This window comes from Macadamia integrifolia, unplaced genomic scaffold (assembly GCF_013358625.1).
Source record: "Macadamia integrifolia cultivar HAES 741 unplaced genomic scaffold, SCU_Mint_v3 scaffold631, whole genome shotgun sequence".
Classification (NCBI taxonomy): domain Eukaryota; kingdom Viridiplantae; phylum Streptophyta; class Magnoliopsida; order Proteales; family Proteaceae; genus Macadamia; species Macadamia integrifolia.
This window is the reverse complement of record NW_024870502.1, coordinates 274,835-294,949: the sequence shown is the minus strand read 5'-3', so window position 1 is coordinate 294,949 and position 20,115 is coordinate 274,835. Positions and strand designations below refer to the sequence as shown.

General features: G+C 45.2%; 1 protein-coding gene across 2 annotated transcripts in view; it reads left to right on the top strand.

Annotated features, from left to right (window-relative positions):
• Positions 1 to 20,115, top strand: part of LOC122069529 (probable transcription factor PosF21) — a 59,890-nt gene that overhangs the window by 8,577 nt on the left and 31,198 nt on the right. The gene's annotated exons all lie outside the window — the stretch shown is intronic.

Genomic DNA, 20,115 nt, shown 5'->3' with positions numbered 1-20,115 from the left:
TTGAGGAGAGAGAGATACCGCAAAGTGATTATTTTAGATATCTGGGGTCAACCATAAACAAGGATGGTCATATTGTCACACCCGACTCCCGTTAGGATACCATCAGTGTGAATAAGACGCTTGCCCGTCTTAGATCTCTACTGGGATCTGTGATAGCAACACCTTAACCATCATAATCGCAACATTACTGAACCATCTAAAATCGTAGCGGTGGAATCAGAGTACAATATAGCGGAATCATGTGAACCAATTTAGTGGAACAACTAATGTTAATTATATTACGTGACAAGAGTTTATTCATTTCCACATTATCAAAACATACATATAAAATACCCACAAAATATACCATCCAAAAATACATCAGAGAAGATGACAATCATGTTATTGGCTCAAGGTGTGGCATACACAGGTATCACAAGCACAATCAGGATTGTGATCCTTGGGCTCTGGTGTCCACCAGTTGCCACCATACTCAGCCATAGAGGAAGAAGTGTCGCTGCCTAGTGGCACCACAATATCTGGATCATCTAAAAAGCAACACGCATGTGGTGTGAGCTCCAACTAGCTCAGTGAGGGATGGGGTTCATGCAAGCACATACACAGTCCATTATTCGAAAAACAATTCATTTTACTTTAACCACCTAACATACAACTAAGTTGAGTTCATGCTACTACGACGCTTTAGGTTATATCCTTGGTCCCGGAAATCGCACATCGGTCACCCAACGATACAAATCCTAGCCTTGATTAGGAGCTTGCCGGTCCTGGAATGTGACCATCTATTATCCAACAAACCCCCGATAACCCCCTCCTGGTCCACACCAGACAAGTTTCTGCCTTGGGCAACAATCACATCGTACTGTGAAAGTGGCATTCTGGAAGGGTTCATCGAACATACCATAGTGGGGTTATCCAACACCTTACCCCTTGTTGGCAAAGGATCGTAGCATAGGGAATGAAAACTAACCATGATATGCTGCATCCCTTTCATAAAGGTACAGGTGGTATGGAATACGATACTAGAATCACCGTTGGCCACATCGTATCCATTTCCAAGCCTATCTAGCATTCGTACAGTTTAGTATGTGGTACGTAGTACCAGAATTACCATTGGCCACACAGTGCATCCATTTCCAAGTATGGCCATAGCGTACACGGTACCAGAATTACCATTAGCCACACCGTGCATCCACAACCATAGCTAGCTCTAATGCGCACCTAATGCATGATGCAATCATCCACACGGCAATCTCGGTACTGGAATCCACTTCGGCCACACCGGATCCTGTCACAGTCAAAATCACATATACAGTTCAAATATAATAAAACATGTTATAAAGTTCAAATATATCATATACGCAATTGAATTAGCTACACATGATTGCTATGGCGTGCACGTAGTTCTATAATGTTAAAACACTCCAAAAGAAAGTCAGATCACCACTCATCTCATCTGTCGATCGGACGGGTGAAAATCCCCAAGTTGGATACCTGATTCCAACCCCGCTTGGCCTTACCGAGTTGTCATCTTCTTTGTCCTAGGTACAAGGGTAAAGAGACATTAACACTTGTCGAGAACATCTAAGGGGACCCATAGGGTTTTCCCCAAGAAGTATCAAAACTATCAAATTCAAAAGTGTCACCGGAAACAGGGCAACGGATTGACACTGTGTGAATCCGGTGGCTTGGGTAGAGGCTTGTTGATGCAGTTGGGCGATGGAAGAGATTGGGCGATGGAAGAGATCTTTTTGATTTTGGATTTTTTATTTACTTTCCTTTATTGGTTAGAAATTAGATTGGCAATCTTTTATTTAGATTTGATTTTTATTTCAGTTTCTATCTAGGCTAGTTTCCATTTTTAATTAGTTACTATTGAGATGCTTTGAGTTTTCCTTTAATACAATATGGAGTTTTAGATTTGAAGTTTGAAGAATAAAAATTTGGTTGAAAATTTTTTTGGTTTTGAAACCATGGCTGCCGATTCCCTCTTGTTCTTTCTCTGAAATTTTCCAATCTATTCTCTTCTTTTATCTTCTCCTTTTTCTTTTCTGGTTGTCTCTCCCAGCCCCTGTTCTGGGCGGTAGTTGCAGCACCATAGGAATGGATAGATCTCCACCGATACAGCCCCTTGCCACATAAATTTTTAGGCGAACGCTGTTTACTGATAGGCAAACTAAGCCCTTGATGCTTAGCCCTGAGAACATCTTCCTTTGAGAGGATCAAACAAAATAAGGGTTTGCTTCTCTGTTCAGCACCAGATTTAGTTGCAGCTGCAGAAAACTCCCTTGTGCCAGCTATTTTGAGGCGTAACTCTGTCGGAATCAATAGACCCTTCAGTTTCTAAACTTCGCCTGAAATTTCAAGCCAAACGGAGGCCTACTGAAGAAGTTCTCTCAATCTGAGGTCGTCCCATGTCCGCTGGTTCTGTTCGTTGCTGAAGGTTGAAGACAACCCTCAAAAAGTGAGATTTTCACCTTTTAATTTTCTGTTTCCAATATTGCCCCTCTCTTCTTCCATTACTTTCTATAGTCCCTGTCTTTAGTTCTAATTCCAGAATTCCTTTCCCTCATCTCACGTTATTCCTTGTTTCCCATTTATTAGCTTGGTGACTTATAATTACAATTCTGCCCCTCTTTATTAGAAGCACCAAATAAATTTCCAGAATTGAGTTTTCTTTGGGATTAATTCCAAATCTGTCCCCATTCAGCTATGTCATTCTAAAAAAGGGTTTTCAAGTTGTGCCATAAATTACATTATTGCCACTGGTTTGTTTAAATTGAATTATTTGTTAATTGAGGGCCATAAGTGATCTGATTCCGACTTTTGGAACCCGGATCTGCATCAAGTGGTATCAGAGCGAATTTCCTGCAATTATCTAACCATGACAGGTAACATCACCAATGCTGAGTTGAACAAATTGTATCGTGAGGTACTTGAGAACCAACAGAAAACTAATGCTAGGATTGAGAAGAACGAGGCCAAATATGACAAGTTCATGGACGACACTCAAGGTGCCCTTGCTAAGATTCTTGCCTTTATGCAAAAGTCTGAAACGCGAGTCGATGAAGGACCATCTACACCACCTCCTCAGTTTAATGCCTTACGGATTAAAGATACACTTCAGAGGTAGCAACTTAACCCAATTGTCCCCCAGGATGTTACCCGGCAATTTTCTGACAGAGATTATGGCATCAAGGTTGAGGTTCCAGAGTTCAGTGGTGAAAAGGGACCTGAGGAATTTCTTGACTGGCTTACCAAACTTGAGAGGATTTTTGCGTATAAGTCTCTTCCAGATGAGACAAAGTGTGAACTCATTCTCACCAAGTTTATTGGGTATGCATGTTCATGGTGGGATGATGTACTGTATGCAAGGTTTGTCAGAAGACTTGGACTCGTTACCAATTGGAAGGTCATGAAGCAGATCTTGACTGAAAAATTTGTTCCTCTTAATTATGAAAGGTAATGTTCCATAAATTACTTAACTTCCAACAAGGTAATAAGGATCTGGATTCCTACACCCCTGAGTTCCACAAATTGTCTTCAAGGTGTCGACTTCAAGAAACAGACCAGCAACTAGTGATGCGTTATATCAGTGGGTTAAGTACTGAGATCCGACTTGAGTTGGCTAACATTGATTTCAGGTCCATTGATGTGGTCGTGGCTCATACCAAGACAGCTAAAGAGAAGTCCATCTATTGGAAGGGTATGCTCAAGACTTCTTCAGTTTATAGACCTCCACCACGTATGGAGGAAAAGAAGCCTGAGGCTCGCAGAGTTGAAGAAAAGAGGTCAGAGTTCAACAAGGATAGTGTTGGGGTGAAGAATATCATATGCCATAGTTGTGAGAAGGGTCACTACTCCAGCAAGTGTCCCAATAGGACTCGTTCTGTGAATGCAGTAGAGAAGCAACCGACAGAGAAGATTGAAGATGAGTCTGCTTTATATCCTTATCCCCTCGAGGAAGATGATATGTTTGACTATGGTGATGAGGATGTAGAAGGTCATTCAACTAGTCTCTCATCCTTTTCAAACAGACTAGTTGACAAAGCTCCTTTATTTAGACGGAAGGGTACTCTCCTACCCGGCTCCAACCCTACTGATGTTCATGCAGTTGTTGATACTGGGGCAGAAGCAAATTTTATATTTGATGAATTTGTTCGAGCACACAACCTTCCACAGAAGCAATTTTTCAAGAAGATTCACGTGCAAAGTTTTGGACCCACAGCTTGAGAAGAGGCCAATGCAGTTGTTCAAATACATCTACAATTTGGGCCATTATAGTACCAGGTAACTTGCTTGGTCACCCCATTGGCGCACTGCGACATTCTTCTAGGGCGACCTTGGCAGCGACATGCAGACATTCTCTATGATGGCGCACGGAACACCATCAAGGTGAAGCAAGGAGGTCGTATGTATTTGATGAGGCCACACGCATTATCAGACATGCCATGTTGTCGATTGACTCCTGCTCCAGAGAAGTCAGCCTACTCTCCCTCCTTTTGTTGTTATGTTCCCATCTTCTGCTTCGAGATACGTGCCACTTCATTAGCAAGCAATTTATAAGGGTATCTTGAGACTACAACCTAACTTGACGGAGTCGAGTTCTTTTAAGACCGGGAGAACTGATGCAGTTGGGCGATGGAAGGGATCTCTTTGATTTTGGATTTTTTATTTACTTTCCTTTATTGGTTAGAAATTAGATTGGCAATCTTTTATTTAGATTTGATTTTTATTTCAGTTTCTATCTAGGCTAGTTTCGATTTTTAATTAGTTACCATTGAGATGCTTGAGTTTTCCTTTAAGAAGTCATGTAATACAATATGGAGTTTTAGATTTGAAGTTTGAAGAATAAAAATTTGGTTGAAAATTTTTTTGGTTTTGAAACCATGGCAGCCAATTCCCTCTTGTTCTTTCTTTGACATTTTCCAATTTCTTCTCTTATCTTCTCCTTCTTCTTTTCTGGTTGTCTCTCCCAGCCCCTGTTCTGGGCGGCAGTTGCAGCACCATTGGAATGGATAGATCTCCACCGATACAGCCCCTTCCCACATAAATTTCTGCGCGAATGCTGTTTACTGATAGGCGAACTAAGCCCTTGATGCTTAGCCCTAAGAACATCTTCCTTTGAGAGGATCGAGCAAAATAAGGGTTTGCTTCTCTGTTCAGCACCAGATTTAGTTGCAGCTGCAGAAAACTCCATTGCGCCAGCTATTTTGAGGCGTGACTCTGTCGGAATCAATAGACCCTTCAGTTTCTGCCTCGCCTGAAATTTCAAGCCAAACGGAGGCCTATTGAAGAAGTTCTCTCAATCTGAGGTTGTCCCATGTCTGCTGGTTCTGTTCGTTGCTGAAGGTTGAAGACAACCCTCGAAAAGTGAGATTTTCACCTTTTAATTTTCTGTTTCCAATATTGCCCCTCTTCTTCCATTATCTTCTATAGTCCCTGTCTTTAGTTCTAATTTCAGAATACCCCTCCCTCATCTCACGTTATTCCTTGTTTCCCATTTATTAGCTTGGTGACTTATAATTATAATTCTGCCCCTCTTTATTAGAAGCACCAAATAAATTTCCAGAATTGAGTTTTCTTTGGGATTAATTGCAAATCTGTCCCCATTCAGCTATGTCATTCTAAAAAGGGTTTTTAAGTTGTGCCATAAATTACATTATTGCCACTGGTTTGTTTAAATTGAATTATTTGTTAATTGTGGGCCATGAGCGATCCGATTCCGACTTTTGGAACCCGGATCCGCATCACTTGTTGGGGTCCCAATAGTCACCGGATTTAGGTCATCGGATTGACACTATCCCATTGGTGGGAGTCTAGCCGGTCAGAAGTTCAGCAACTTTGTGGGGCTTTGCCAGCTCGATCTCGATCGCCTTCGGAATTTAATTTGTGGAGATTGTGGGGGGTCTTCCCACCTTTCATTTAAGCTGATTTATTTACGTTTGCACCGAGCCATTTGGAAGATATGGCAAAGGAATGGTCGAAACCCTAAGCTCCCTATTTGGTCAAAATGTCACCGAAGTTCATAAAACACGCGGGGAGTGCAATACACACCATCTCGACTATTGGAAGTCATCGGGGTCGAGGCATACCCCTCCAACCCAATGAATCCCAAGTTTGCCAACAACCCAAAAACCAAAATGGAAGGAAATGGGGATTGGGGAAGGTATGCACTTACCTTCGGTGGTAACCGGCAACACACACGTAGTCGGGAGCTTCTCCCTCTTCCTCCTACTTCTCTTTTTCCTCTTTCCACTCTCCCACGTCGAGTGGCCTTAGGGCCTGTTTTCCTAGGCACTTGTTCAGAACCAAAACGGGTTAAGCCGTTGGTCGGGTCACGTGGGCCCACCACCCTAGACTCACAAGGTGTGCAAGTCATGGGGAAAGGTATACTGTAGTGTGGGAGGTTGGTCGGAGTTGGCCACGACGTGCTTAACGGGTCCCACGGGCATTTGAGCCATTTTAGTACAGCAAACACAACCCCCAGGAGGTCACCGGATTGAGGTGGTCCTATCGGTGGGCTGTTTTTGGTGGTGGTCCTAGTGCTGTATTTTTTTTGGATGAATAAATGATTCATTACCAAGAGGGAAAAGAATATACAAGGGGAAAAAGGGGGGACCAACAGGAACAAACCCAAAAGGACCGCGAGGGCTAAGCTCCAGACAACCTAACCAAGGGAAACATTAATTGGGGGGGGGGATGGTAATGGCAGGGAGGCCCCAGGAGACAACAATGAGCCTGTTCCTTGGGGTGTCACGGACCGGGCTGATACGCAAAGATCAAAGTTTCGACGTAACATCAAGATAGATGGTTTTCCAAATCCCTTCGAAGGAACGGGAGTTGGGGGTCTATCTACGAAGATTACGTTCCATCCAAAGGTGATTGATGGTGGTGCAAAAGGCGAGCTTTCCAATCGTGTCGCAAATGGTGGAGCCACTAAAGGTCATGTCGATCTAGATCCATTCCTGAGGGAGGGGGAGAATGGGCCGGGGGGAGGGCCTACAGGAGCGGAGGACTTTTTTCTTAATTGAGGAGGAAAAAGGGCAAGTGAAGAAAAGATGGTCAACATCTTTCGTACCATTCTAGCATAAACAACAGGAGGTAGGGACCTGGATGTGGCGGTAGTTGAGGAAGGCCTGCATAGAGAGGCAGAGTAGAGGGCCTGTTAAGCGGTGAAACTATGGCGAGGGATGTTTCTCCAGGGGATAAGAGGGTCTTTTGAGCGAATGAAGTTCCAAGCAGAGGCGAACGAGAACATGCCCGAGGAGGAGGGCTTCAAAAAATTGAATCATGGAATCCTCTGTGGCTCGAGGGGTGGGAGGGAGGGTGGACCAAAGGTCTGCTAAGGGGGGGAGGGAGATACGGGGGTTCCAGCCATTGTGGGAAAGGATGGAGGCGACCATAGCAGAGCAACAAGAGCTTGAGTCAGCGATAATTCTAGGGGAGACCAAGGGGAGAAGGATGCCAGCAGTGTGCCAAGGGTCAAGCCAGAGCAGAGTAGAGGAGCCGTTACCAATGGTGCAGGAGATGGAAGAAAGGGCTAGGGGTCTGGACTTGAGGATACCACGCCAGCTCTAGGAAGCAACAGGGGAAGGGGAGACGGTCCAAATGGATTCATTTTTGAGAGGGACAGAGTAAATCCAGGAGACTCAGATGCTGCGTTGCTTGGAGACGATCTTCTAGATGAGCTTAAGGATAGCAGCTGAATTAATGTCCTTAATTTTGCGGAGACCTAGACAACCTTCAGCCTTGGGACGACAAACTTTAGACCAGCTCATGGGGTGGAGGAATCTGGTGGCTTCAGATCCTTTCCACAGGAAGGCACAGAGGATGGAGTTAATGGCCTTGCAAGTGGAAGCGGGGAGTAAGAAGATACTTGACTTGTAGAGGTAGAGGGATTGGAGGACTGATTGAATGAGGACAAGGCGACCAGCATAGGTGAGCAGCTTACCTTTCTAGAGGTGAAGCCTTTTCCTGATGGAATCAATGATGGGGGAGCAGTGCTGAGAGGAGAGATGAGAGGAAATAAGGGGGAGGCCAAGGTATCAGACAAGGAGGGATCCCAGGGAGAAGCCAGAGATGGCAAGGGGCTGAGCTTGACGCGCATCAGAGACACCCGAGAGGAAGAGGTTGGATTTGAGGAGGTTGATTTTCAGGCCAGAGAGGGACTCAAAAAGGTGAAGGGAGGTTATGATGTTGGTGATAGAGGTGGGGTCAGCTTTAGAGAAGATTATGAGATCATCAGCAAAAGCCATGTGGGTTAGAGAAAGTGCTCTACATTTGGGGATGGGGGAGATAAGGTGCTGATCGATGGAGGATTGGATTGAGTGGGAAAGGACTTCGAGAGCCAGCAAAAGAGGAAAGGAGGGAGGGGGCGTCCCTGTAGAATGGCCACAGTGGAGGAGAAATAGCCCAAGGACTACCATTAGTGAGGACAGAGAAGTGGGGAGTGGAAATACGGGAGGGACCCAATGAACAAAGGACGGGGGGAAGGACATTTGGAGGACATTGGAGATGAAATCCCAGCGGATGAAATCAAATGCCTTATGAATGTCAATCTTTGGGCGGAAGGAGAGTGGGATTTGCGATTGAAGCCTTTGACTATCTCTTGGCAAAGGATGATGTTGTTTGAGATGCTTCTACTCGCAATGAAGGCAGAGTGGTTTGGATTGATAAGGGAATCAATAACCTTTTGGATCCTATTAGCGATGATCTTGGCAATGAATTTGTAGAGAAGATTGCAGAGGGAGATGGGTTTGAAATCAGACGTGCACTGGGCACCATCCTTCTTGGGAATGAGGCAAAGGAAGGAGTGGTTGATGCCAGAGATTTAGGAGGGGTTGAGGAAGAAGCTGCAGATGGCAAAGATGAGAGCATCACGGATGATATGCCAACATGTGGAAAAGAATCCTATGCTGAAGCCATGCAGACCAGGAGCTTTGTTAGCTTTATGATGGAGGACAGCGGATAGGATTTCATCATTCTAGGGGATGGCTTGAAGGGATGGGATGAGGTGATGGGGAATGAATTTATTAAGGATGTTGGGGGTGAGGCAATGAAGGGGTGGAGTGAGGGTTGAAGAGGTCATCGAAATACGAGACCGCTTCAGCTTTGATATTCGAGGGGGAGAGAAGCTCAGTGCCAGAATGGGAGCTTGAGAATGGAGTTGGTATTGGTGTGGGCTTTGAGGGAGCGGTGGAAGTAAGCTGAGTTGGAGTCTCCAAGCTCAAGCCAGTTGATCCTGGATTTTTTATGGAGAAAGGATTCTTCCTGGGCAAGGCGGGAGGAAAGATTAAGTGCAACCAACTTTTCTTCCTTAGCCAGGGAGGAGTTGAGAGGATCAAGTTGAAGCTTGGACTGAATGAGGTCAAGTTTAGCTTGGCAGGAAGAGATCTAATCAGAGATATTGCCAAAAGTAGCAAGGTTCCAGGATTTAAGGGCTGCTTGAACATTTTTAAGCTTTTTGCAAAAGTAATGAGGGGAGTGGTAGAGACGGGTGGGAATGGCGTAGGTGTCTCTAACCAAAGGAAGAAATCCCTCATGATGTGACCACATGTCAAAGTACTTGAAGGGTTTGGGGCCAAAGGAGATATTGGCCTGGACAAAGAGGGAGATGGGAGTCATCAGAGATGCCCGGGAGGTCAAAGCTAGCATGGGAAGTAGGGAAGGGTGTAAGCCAAGTCTCATTGACAAGGAGACGGTCAAGTTTACAAGCCACGCTGTCATGTTCACTATGACGGTTATGCCAAGTGAACTTAGAGCTAGACCAACGGAGATCATCCATCTCAATATCCTCAATGCACTTATTGAAGAGGTCAGAGGAGGTGGTGTCTATAGGGGCCCCACAGAGTTTCTCATGGGAAGCCCTGATCACATTGAAGTCTTTTCTAATACTCCACAGAGTGGAGGAGAGGGAGGAAGAAGAGGAGAGGGAGGAAGAAAAGGAGAGGAGATCAGATCAAAGAGGGACTCTATCCTGGGCCCTATTATGGGTATAGACTGTAGAAAAGATAGAGGGGGGAGCCCGAAGGAGGAGAGAAGGAGAAATGGCTGACTTGAGAGGAGGCAATATGGGAGATGTGGATAAGGAGAGTGTTCCATAGGATCCAAATGCATCCATTAGGGGAGTGGGAATAATTTGAGATAAAGGACCAAGAGGGTTCAATGGAAGCAGCAATACGAGGGGCATTGAATTCGACGACACAGGTTTCGAGGAGACAGACAATGGTAGCTTTGGAAGATTTAATTTGGGAGCGGATGGATGCATGTTAGAGGAATTGAGCCCTCTGACATTCCATATAATCCAAGGGATCATTGAGGATGGGAGTGGGGGGGCTGACGAAGCTCATTTGAGCCAGTGGAAAAACTAGACTTGGTCTTAGTCCGGCGAGAGTATTCCTTGAGAGGAGAGGAGAGGGTGGTGGTGATAGGTTTGGGGTTAGGAATTCCCTTGGGTCAATGGTGACTGAGACCTTCTTGTGGCCAGCTGTAAGGGATCTGGGGGGATCCAATCTGAACCTGGATTGGGGAGAGGCTGCTTCAGCCACAGAACTATGATTCCCAGGGGGGGAATTGGCATTGGGAGCATATTCCAAGTGATGTGTGCCTAGTGGAGCACCAAGAACAGTAGTAGATGAGTGGTGAGGAGCACCAAAAGCATCAATAATGGTAGTGGTATTATGAGGAGCATTGGCAACATCTGTGCAGGTGGATGTCAATGCCTTCAAGGCGTGGGGGAGGCAGGCGGAAGCCCTAAAGTGAGGTTAGAAGTCAGGCCTTCAATGTTCTCGATTAATATAGCCACGGATTGGATGTCGGGAGAGTTAGAGCTGTCGCCTTCTAAGGCGAGAAATTGCAGAGGAGCTGTGGTAGGAATGGGGGGTTTAATTGTACCTAGGCCAGTGCTGTAGGTTGCAGTAGAGGGAGCAGTCGTAGCAGGCACAAAGGAGGTCTCACAAGCGCTAGAAATCGTAGTGGCAATGGCGGAAGCAACGACAAATGCTAAGGGGAGGCCGACAGAAGAAATTTTAACAATGAAGTCTTCGGCAAGGCAATCAGGAGCATGGTTGCAAATGGGCGAGGCGCCTTCTAGGGCTGCGGAGCAAACAAATGAGGAGAGTCTCGAGGGAGTCCGAAATCAAAGAGTAGAGACAAGAGACGTCATTGAAACCGTTCTCGTGCACCAACAGTGGATAGGAAGAAGCGGGTAAAGGAGGCGGGTCAGGGTTTTGGGCCGAAGAGGAAGGCCCAGGATATGGGTCTGGTGGGGTGGGGGAAGGTGGGGACAGGTTTGGATTAGGAAGGAGCTGTTGGATATGGTCGGGTTGTAGAGGTTAGTTGGATGCAATGGGTGGTCTAGAGGAAACTTCGAGAATTTGGAGAGAAGTTCGACTGGGAGGAATTGGTTGAGGGGTATAAATGGATTAACCGGTTGGACCGGCAGCGCTGAGATAGAAGGATAAAGCGAGAGATTAGGGGAAGAGATCGTACCAGAATTGATTGTCGAAGCAGGGCGAGAAGAAGAGGAAGTAATGGCGAAAGTCCAGAGGATGAGAGGGTAGTAGGGTGAGAGCCGGGAACCGAGGCCATCTCAGAGGAGGGAACAGGGTGGTCAGAAGAGCAACAAGGGGGGAGAAGAGTAGGTGGTAGGGCTTTGACAACATCGAGATCATCAGGGCAGGCCAAAAGAGTACAAATTATTACCTAGTAGATCTTCCAATGGACCAGCGGTACTAGATGGAAGAGGAACATCATCGGAGATGGCGATCGGACTGCACTGGCTTCTACCTCGTTTACGTCTGGGTGTTTTTCTTGGAGAGTTCTGGTCACCCAAATGGCTGATAGGGAGCGAGTATGAAGACAAACCATCGATCGGGTCTTGCCTGGCTGATCCTAGAGATGACTCAACTGTGTTTCCCCCAGTATCTTCATCTGAAGTATTTTTTGAAATTATTTTTTCTTTTGTTTTGCTGCAACACATGGTTGAGTGTCCGAAGCAGTTGGGTGTTGAGCATCTGGGGGGGATCCAATCATAGTGGATTTCTTGTTCAAACGAGTGGTCATCTCCTTCAAGAACAATGACAGATGAAGGCAAAATCCGATCAACCGAGACTTCGATGCAGATTCGGGCGAAGGACAAACGATCTATTGTTTTGGTTCTCTTATTAGAGTATAAAGGCTTGCCTGTAAGAGATCCAATGGGGCTAGGCCCTTGACCCTAGTGCTGTATTTGACAGCCTTTTGTCCATCTTTTGCCAATCACCAGGGGGTTCCCTAGGCATGTGTGTAAGGTCTTCCCAATAAATTTCACTACGTGTGGGGACTCAAGTGGGGAGGTCACTCACCGCTTAGGCTTGGAAGGCTTAAATCCCTTCCAATGCTTTAGCCAAGAAATGCATTGATAGGTTGGGTCATCCCTTCCTTCGCGATAGTAGATTGTTGGCTTGCTGCAATCCAGAAGTCATTAGTGCTAACGACATCTGGCACGAGACCTATCACAAAATTTTAAATTTGATCCGATTAGGTCACGGGTGTAACATTCTCCCCACCTTATAAGAATTTTGTCCTCGAAATTTATCTTACCTGGTAAGATGAACAATTCGGGGTATTTCTTCTTTATCTCATCTTCTCGCTCCCAAGATGCCTCTTGCTCTGGGTGGTTCATCCACTGTACCTTGACGAAGGAAACAGTATGATTGCGGAAGGTGTGGTCCTTTCGAACGATAATCTTCTCAAGATACTCCATGTAGGAAAAATCTCCATCCAGCTCACGTGGTATGTAAGTCAGGACGTGAGTTGGGTCGGGTATGTACTTCCTCAACATTGACACATGGAAAACAACATGTGCAACACCAACTTTGGCGGTAGTGCTATCCTATATGCTACCAATCCTATTCGTGCCAACAGTTCATATGGTCCACCATGAACCTTGGACTTAATTTTCCTTTCTTGTCGAACAGCATCACCCTTTTGACAGGGGAGATTCCCAGGAACACTTTTATCTCCAACTTCAAATTCTAGATGCTCTCTTAAGTCTTAACATCATCATAACTTTTTTGTCTAGATTGAGTTGCTTTAATTCTCTTTTTGATCACACCCACCTTCTCACTAGTGGCCTGTTTCAAATTTGTACCTAAGATATCCCGCTCGCCAACTTCGTCCCAATAAAGAGTAGTCCGACACTTTTTACCATACTGTGCTATACACGGGGACATATCGATGGTAGCTTGATAGCTGTTGTAGGAGAACTCGATAAGTGAGACGTGCTCATCCTAGCTGTAACTCATATCAAGAGCACAGGCCTGGAGTATGTCCTCCAAGGTCTGAATGGTCCTTTCTGATTGCCCATCGGTATAAGGGTGAAATGCCACACTGAAGTTCAGGTGTACCCATAGCCTTCTGTATGCCTCCTTAGAATTTAGAAGTAAATCTGGGATCTTGATCAGAGATAATGCTAATTGGTACACTATGCAGATAAATTATGTTGTCAATGTACAACTTGGCTAGCTTCTCCATGGGGAAGGTGATTTTCATCTGAATAAAATGTGCTACTTTGGTCAAGCGATCAAAAATCACCCAAATGGCATCCATGCCCTTATTAGTGCAGGGCAATTTAATAACAAAGTCAATGGTGATGTTCTATTTACAGATCGGGAGGGGTAGTGACTGTAGTAACCCATAGGGTGTCTGCCTCTCAACCTTGACTTCCTGGCAAGTGAGGCACCTAGTAGGAACCTTTAAGGTCCTTGTACATCTTAGTGCTGTTGGGGTGAATGAAGTATGAAGAGTTGTGTGCTTCTCTCAGGATAATATCCCTCAAGTCACCGTCCTCGGGCACGGACAATCTTCCCTTAAACCTGAGGATTCCCTCATCAGTTAAGGTGAAATTTGGTCTTTCTGTTTCCCTTTTTGATGTCAGTTATCAATCTCTACAACTCTGCATCAATAATTTGAGCTGCAGTGATCCTGTTCACAAGGCTAGGCTATACCACTAATGCCGATAATGACAAGTTGACACCTTCCACTAGTAGTTCCAAATCCAACTTCCTGGCCTCTTCAATCAGATGCTCATTGGTTGTCAATGAAGTAAGAGTCAGGATCTGTGAATTTCTACTAAGTGCATCGACTACTACATTAGCCCTTCCTGGATAGTAGTGGATAGTACTGTCATAATCCTTCATTAGTTCCAACCACCGCCTTCGTCTTATATTGAGTTCCTTCTGGGTGAAGTACTTTAGGCTCTTCGGTCACTGTATATCTCACTCTTCTCACCACATAAGCAGTGCTGTCAGATCTTCAAAGAAAAGATCACAATTATCGATTCCAAATTGTTAGGGTAGTTCTTCTCATAGTCCTTCAACTGGTGGGACGCATAAGCAATAACTTTCCCATCCTGCATTAGCAAACAACCCAAACCCAGTTTGGATGCATCACTATACACAACCAAACCATTTGTAATGGTTGGAATAGTCAGAACTTGAGTTGATACCAATCTCTATCTCAATTCTTTGATACTCTTCTCACATGCATCGGACCACCCAAATTTCATGCCCTTCCGTGTCAGTCGGGTCATTGGTGCCAAAATGCGTGAGTTCTCAATAAACCTTCGTAGTATCTGGCCAATCCTAGAAAACTATGGATGTCAGCTACACTCTTGGGAGTGTGCCATCAAACACTGCCTTCATCTTTCCTAGGTCAACCTCTATACCCTTATTTGAGACAATGTGGCCTAGAAATGCCACCTGAGGAAGCCAGAACTCACAGTTGTTGAACTTGGCATAGAGTTGCTTCTCTCTCAAACTTTGTAATACCAGTCTTAGGTGGATGCCATTTTCCTCTACACTCTTGGGATATACCAAGATGTCATTAATGAACACAATTACAGACTTGTCCAAAACATCCTAGAATACCCGGTTCATTAAGTCCATAAATGCAGTTGGTGCATTGGTTAATCCGAAAGATATTACCAAGAACTCGTAGAGATCTGAAAGCTGTCTTGCTCACATCACTACCCTTGATCCTGAGCTGATGGTAGCCCGATCGAAGGTCAATCTTGGAAAACACCTTAGCACCCTGCAACTGGTTAAATAGGTCATCAATCCTTGGCCAAGGATGCCAGTTCTTGATGGTTAATTTATAAAGCTCCCGGTAATCAATGTACATCCGTACTGGTGCTCTTTATGGGGACACACATGGTCTAATGAATCCCTTTTTCTAAAGGTCTTGTAGTTCCTTCAACTCTGTGGGGGCCATGCGGTACGGGGCTTTTGACACAGGTGTCAACCCTGGGAGTAAGTCTATCACAAACTCTATCTCTCGGTCGGTGGGAATCTCATCAAATCATCCAGAAATACATCAAGAAACTCCCTTACCACATCTAACTCAGTTAATGGTCTGACCTCTATCTCAGTATCCATCACAGATGCCAAGTAACCCTGACACCCTTGGTCTAGTAGCTTCGAGGGCTGATATAATGATCTTGTGCTTCTTGGGTTTATCTCCCACAAAGGTGAAGTCATCTCCATCACGGGCTCTAAAAATCATCATCTTCTCTGCGCATAGCACATTGGACATTGGCTCTATAGGCGGATAACTAGTCCATTCCTGGAATCAGGTCAAAGTCGGTCATGTCTAGTTTGATTAGGTGTGCTATTATGTCATAACCATTAACAGTTACCGGACAAGGCTCATACACTGAATCTAGACCCACTACACTTCCTATGGGTGTACTAATCGGTAAACTGTGAGTTAAGCTCTTGGGTGGAATTCCCATCTTTCTAGCGGATGCCAGCGATATAAATGAATGAGATGCTCCAGAGTCAAACAATACGTGAGCAGGCAATAATGAAATTGACAAGGTACTTGTCACCATACCTGGAGCAGCCTCGCATCTTCTGCAGTCATAGCAAAAACATGTGCCTAAGGCCTATTACCCTGTTGAGGCTAGTTGGATGGCTGGCCGAGTAAGTCTGCTGTGGCCTAGGGGCAAAGTGTATGGTATGTCACCCAGCCGACGGTGAGGAATGTCCTGGCCAAATGCCCTGTCTGATCACAATGAAAACATCGAGGATTGGGCCCAATTAGTTGAGATGCACCACTAGGTTGGGATGATTGGGAAGCTTGACTTGCTTATGGCCTTTGAAACTGAACTGGTGTTGGACTAAGATAAGGCCCCCTAGAAGCCTTACTGGTTCCCTTAAACTCTTGTGACCTCATTTGTCTCTTTCCCATACTTTGTCCCACTATTGTTGAGCCGATGTTGGGCTTAAGCCCCTTCTCAAACTTCCTGGCCTTGGCCCTGTCATTTTTGATGTGCTCGGGAGCAAAATAGAATAGCCCCTCGTATCACTGTTGGTACTCTAGCACCGACCTGGATCCATGAACCAATGCTGAGAACTTAGTCTCTCTCCTATCTTTTAAACTTTTCAGAAAGTAGTTTCCGAAGAACTTAAATCTTCCCATGTGGGATTGGGGTTTGTAGCAGTCAGAATAGGTTGGGTGGACCCCCACCAAGCATCCGCCTCATTTTGAAGCATATTGCCTGCACACAATATCTTCTTTTCATTGATGTAATCCATCATTGTGAAAACCTTCTCTATGCCCCATATTCATCTTGGCAGCTGGAGTTGATCCTGATCAACATTGGAGAAGTACGGAGATCGGTGTCTCTGGAACTTCTCCATCATCTTTGTGAGAACCGTCCATATGTTCACCTGCTCTGGTGGTCTGTCAGGTGTGGGCGGGGTGGCTAGGCCAGTATATAATGGAACTGGCACAGGTGGACTAGGAGGTGCAGGAGGTGCATTTCTAGTATCTATAGCAGCTAAGATGTGGGTATCAATCCCAACCATAAACTACGTTTGCCTTTACTCTATACCTTGCATCATGTTACCAATTATTGCGGCAACATCCTGTGCGTTAAGGACTGGTGGGTGAACAGGTGCATTAGATGGCCTGCCTTTACCTCGCGTTGGGGAAGCGGGAGGTGGTGGATTTGAGTTGGATTGGGTGTTCCGACGCGACATAATTCCTGTTTGGGAATTTCCATGAGCCACCACAAACACATGGATAAGCATGTCATACAGTTATAACATGCATGGGGGAGGGGGCTCACATATGACTATAGAGCATGACAGTAGAAAAAACCAAAATAAAGTAAAAATATCCCACCGGAAACAGGTCACCAGAAGGGCACTGTTGAATCTGGCTAGAAAACAGAGGCCAATTGGCCCTAAAACTCCACCGGAACTAGGTCATTGGAAGGAGGAATTTCTTCATCGGTTGCTACCGGTGAAGCCCAGACTTATGATAAATAGATTATGAGGGTCCCACTTTCTCATTCCAAAACCTATTTTTTGCTCTGGAGAAGATGGGGGAACAGCCAAGGGAAGGTACCCTAGCTGCTTGCCGCCTTTCTCGAGCCTTTACGCGTTCGTTCTTCGCTGTACATGTGTCCACGGTGAATTTCTCTACAATTCTAACCTAGGATTTTGCTGAACTTTTCTTGTTCTAACTTAGGTTTTTGATCTCCAAAACCCTAGGTTTCCACTTTTCACAACAATGTTGGTATGCCGCACCTCTTCCCTCCGTATGACTGCAAAGCAACTGCTCGCTATGTACAATCACCAATGGTTCCGTTCGGTGGTGGAACAAGCCCACTGGGATGCCTTCGAGGATAAAAATGTCGACCCAGACAAGTATGTTAGAACTAGGGATTTTCGACGGTTCCGTATCTCGTTAAAAGTTTGATACGATGGACTAGTATTGAATCCTGAAGCCGGAGTACTTGGACAACCCTAGGTTCGTGAGGTATTTCTTCTGCAACATCTAATGCGAGAACCGTGGCACAGAGAGTTTTCGCATTACCTCAAGGGTGAAGGGGACTGATATCTCCTTAAATATGGTGGAGTTGGCCTACATTTTGAGGTCAGCCAATGCTAGAGAGTTAGTGTTCTGCCCTCCAAGGATTGCCTTGACTGGCTTCCAGAACTTGGGCGTCTATAGGAGATGGACCGAATGCTGACTAGGGAGGAGTTTGGGTGGTCTCACTCCAACTACTGCGCTACCCTGAAAATCATAAGTAGGACCATGCAGCTGAACATCCTACCCACTGGCGGTCACTATGATGAGGTCTCCATCCTACAGGCATACGTGACATACTGCATCTATGTGCAGAATCAACCCAGCCTTCCGTATATCATGTGAAGCATGGTGAATAAGGTTGAGGACAGATGGGTTGGGAATTTGGGCTATGGTACTTCAGGGTGAACTATGAGGAGGAGGCTCTGGAGGCGGACTTGTCGGACTTCAATCACGAATGCCTCACGATGATGACCACCAACATCAATGAGGCTACCGAGGAAGATGAAGATGAGGATGTTGGACTTGAGCAGTAGCAGCAGTAGGGGCAGCCACAGATGCATCAGGAGCCCATGGATGTCGAGGGGAACCCCGAAGGTGCACTCGGATAAGATCATGACATTCCACCCACTCTTGGGACCTTTCCACCACCACCACCACCACCACCACCACCACCATTGATGGGAACATTTGTGGCCTCTTCTTCTCAGGGACCACAGGAGTATGGGTGACGTGGTCAGTCGTTTGGATGCCATGAACAACATCTTCAGAAGGGTAGACAATTGGCTCGAAAGCATAGACCGGAGGCACTGCATCTTGGATGATCGTGTTATGTCCCTCGAGAGCAGATGAAGGAGATGCTAGTGTTTTTTGGGATGCCTTCGGCACCACCAGCATCACATCAGGAGTAGTGGAACTAGGATGCTTGTCTAGCCTTAGGATTTCCCTTTCCTTGATTTCCTATGTAGTGGAGCAGGCTTTAAATTCTAGTTGTGATGTTTTAGGTTTTATTTCTGCACCTCTCTCTTCTATTTTTACTTTCTTTTAATTATGCACTTGTTATGGGGTTTAATTAGGATTTCTTGCTTTTAGTACTTTATGTTTCAGAAAGTTGATGTAAAAGCTTATGTATTCAAGTTCTTTATCAATGAAACGACTTTTACACCTATTCTTGTCTCCTAGTTGTGCACTATCAAATGGTTGGTCAATTTAAAGTTTTTTATTCCATCCTAATCCCTAATATCCTAAGGTTCAGTTAAATTGTGAGTTAAGGTAGAGCATCGCGCTCTAGTACCAAGCTATCACACCCCCCTCCTGCTAGGATACCAGCGGTGTGAATAAGACGCTTACCCAATTTATATCTCTACCAAGATCTCTAATAGCAGTACCTTAACCATCACAAGCACAATATTATTGAACCATCTAAAATCATAGCAATAGAATCAGAGTAAAATATAATGGAATCATGTAAACCAATTTGGGGGAACAAATAATGTTAATTATAATACATAACAACAGTTTATTCGTTTCCACATTTAACAAAACATACCTATAAAATACCCACAAAATATACCATCCAAAAATATAGCATCAGAGAAGACGACAATCCCGCTCTTAACTCAAGGTGGAACATATGCATAAGTATCACAAGCACAATCGGGATCGTGCTCCTTGGGCTCTGGTGTCCACCAATTGCCACCATACTCAGCCATAGAGGAAGAAGTGTCGCTGCCTAGTGGCACGATGGTATCTACATCACCTAAAAAGCAACACACACATGGTTTGAGTTGCAACTAGCTCAGTGACGGATGGGGTTCATGCAAGCACATACACATAGTCCATGATGCGAAAATGATGCAATTCATTTTACTTTAACCACCTAATATGCAACTAAGTCGGGTTCATGCTACTATGACACATTAGGTTGCATCCTTGGTCCCGAAAATCGCACATCGGTCACCCAGCGATAACCCTAGTCATGATTAGGAGCCTATCGGTCCCGGAATACGGCCATTGGTCACCCAGCAAACCCTTAATAACCCTCTCCTGGCAGCCACAACATCGGAAGTGGCATTCCGAAAGGTTTCATTAAACATACTACAGTTGGGTTATCCAACACCTTACCCCTTGTTGGCAAGGGATCGTAGCATAGGGAATGAAACATAACCACGTTATGCTACATGCCTTTTATAAAGATACAGGTAGTTTTAATATGATACTGGAATCATCATCGGCCACATCACATCCATGTCCAAG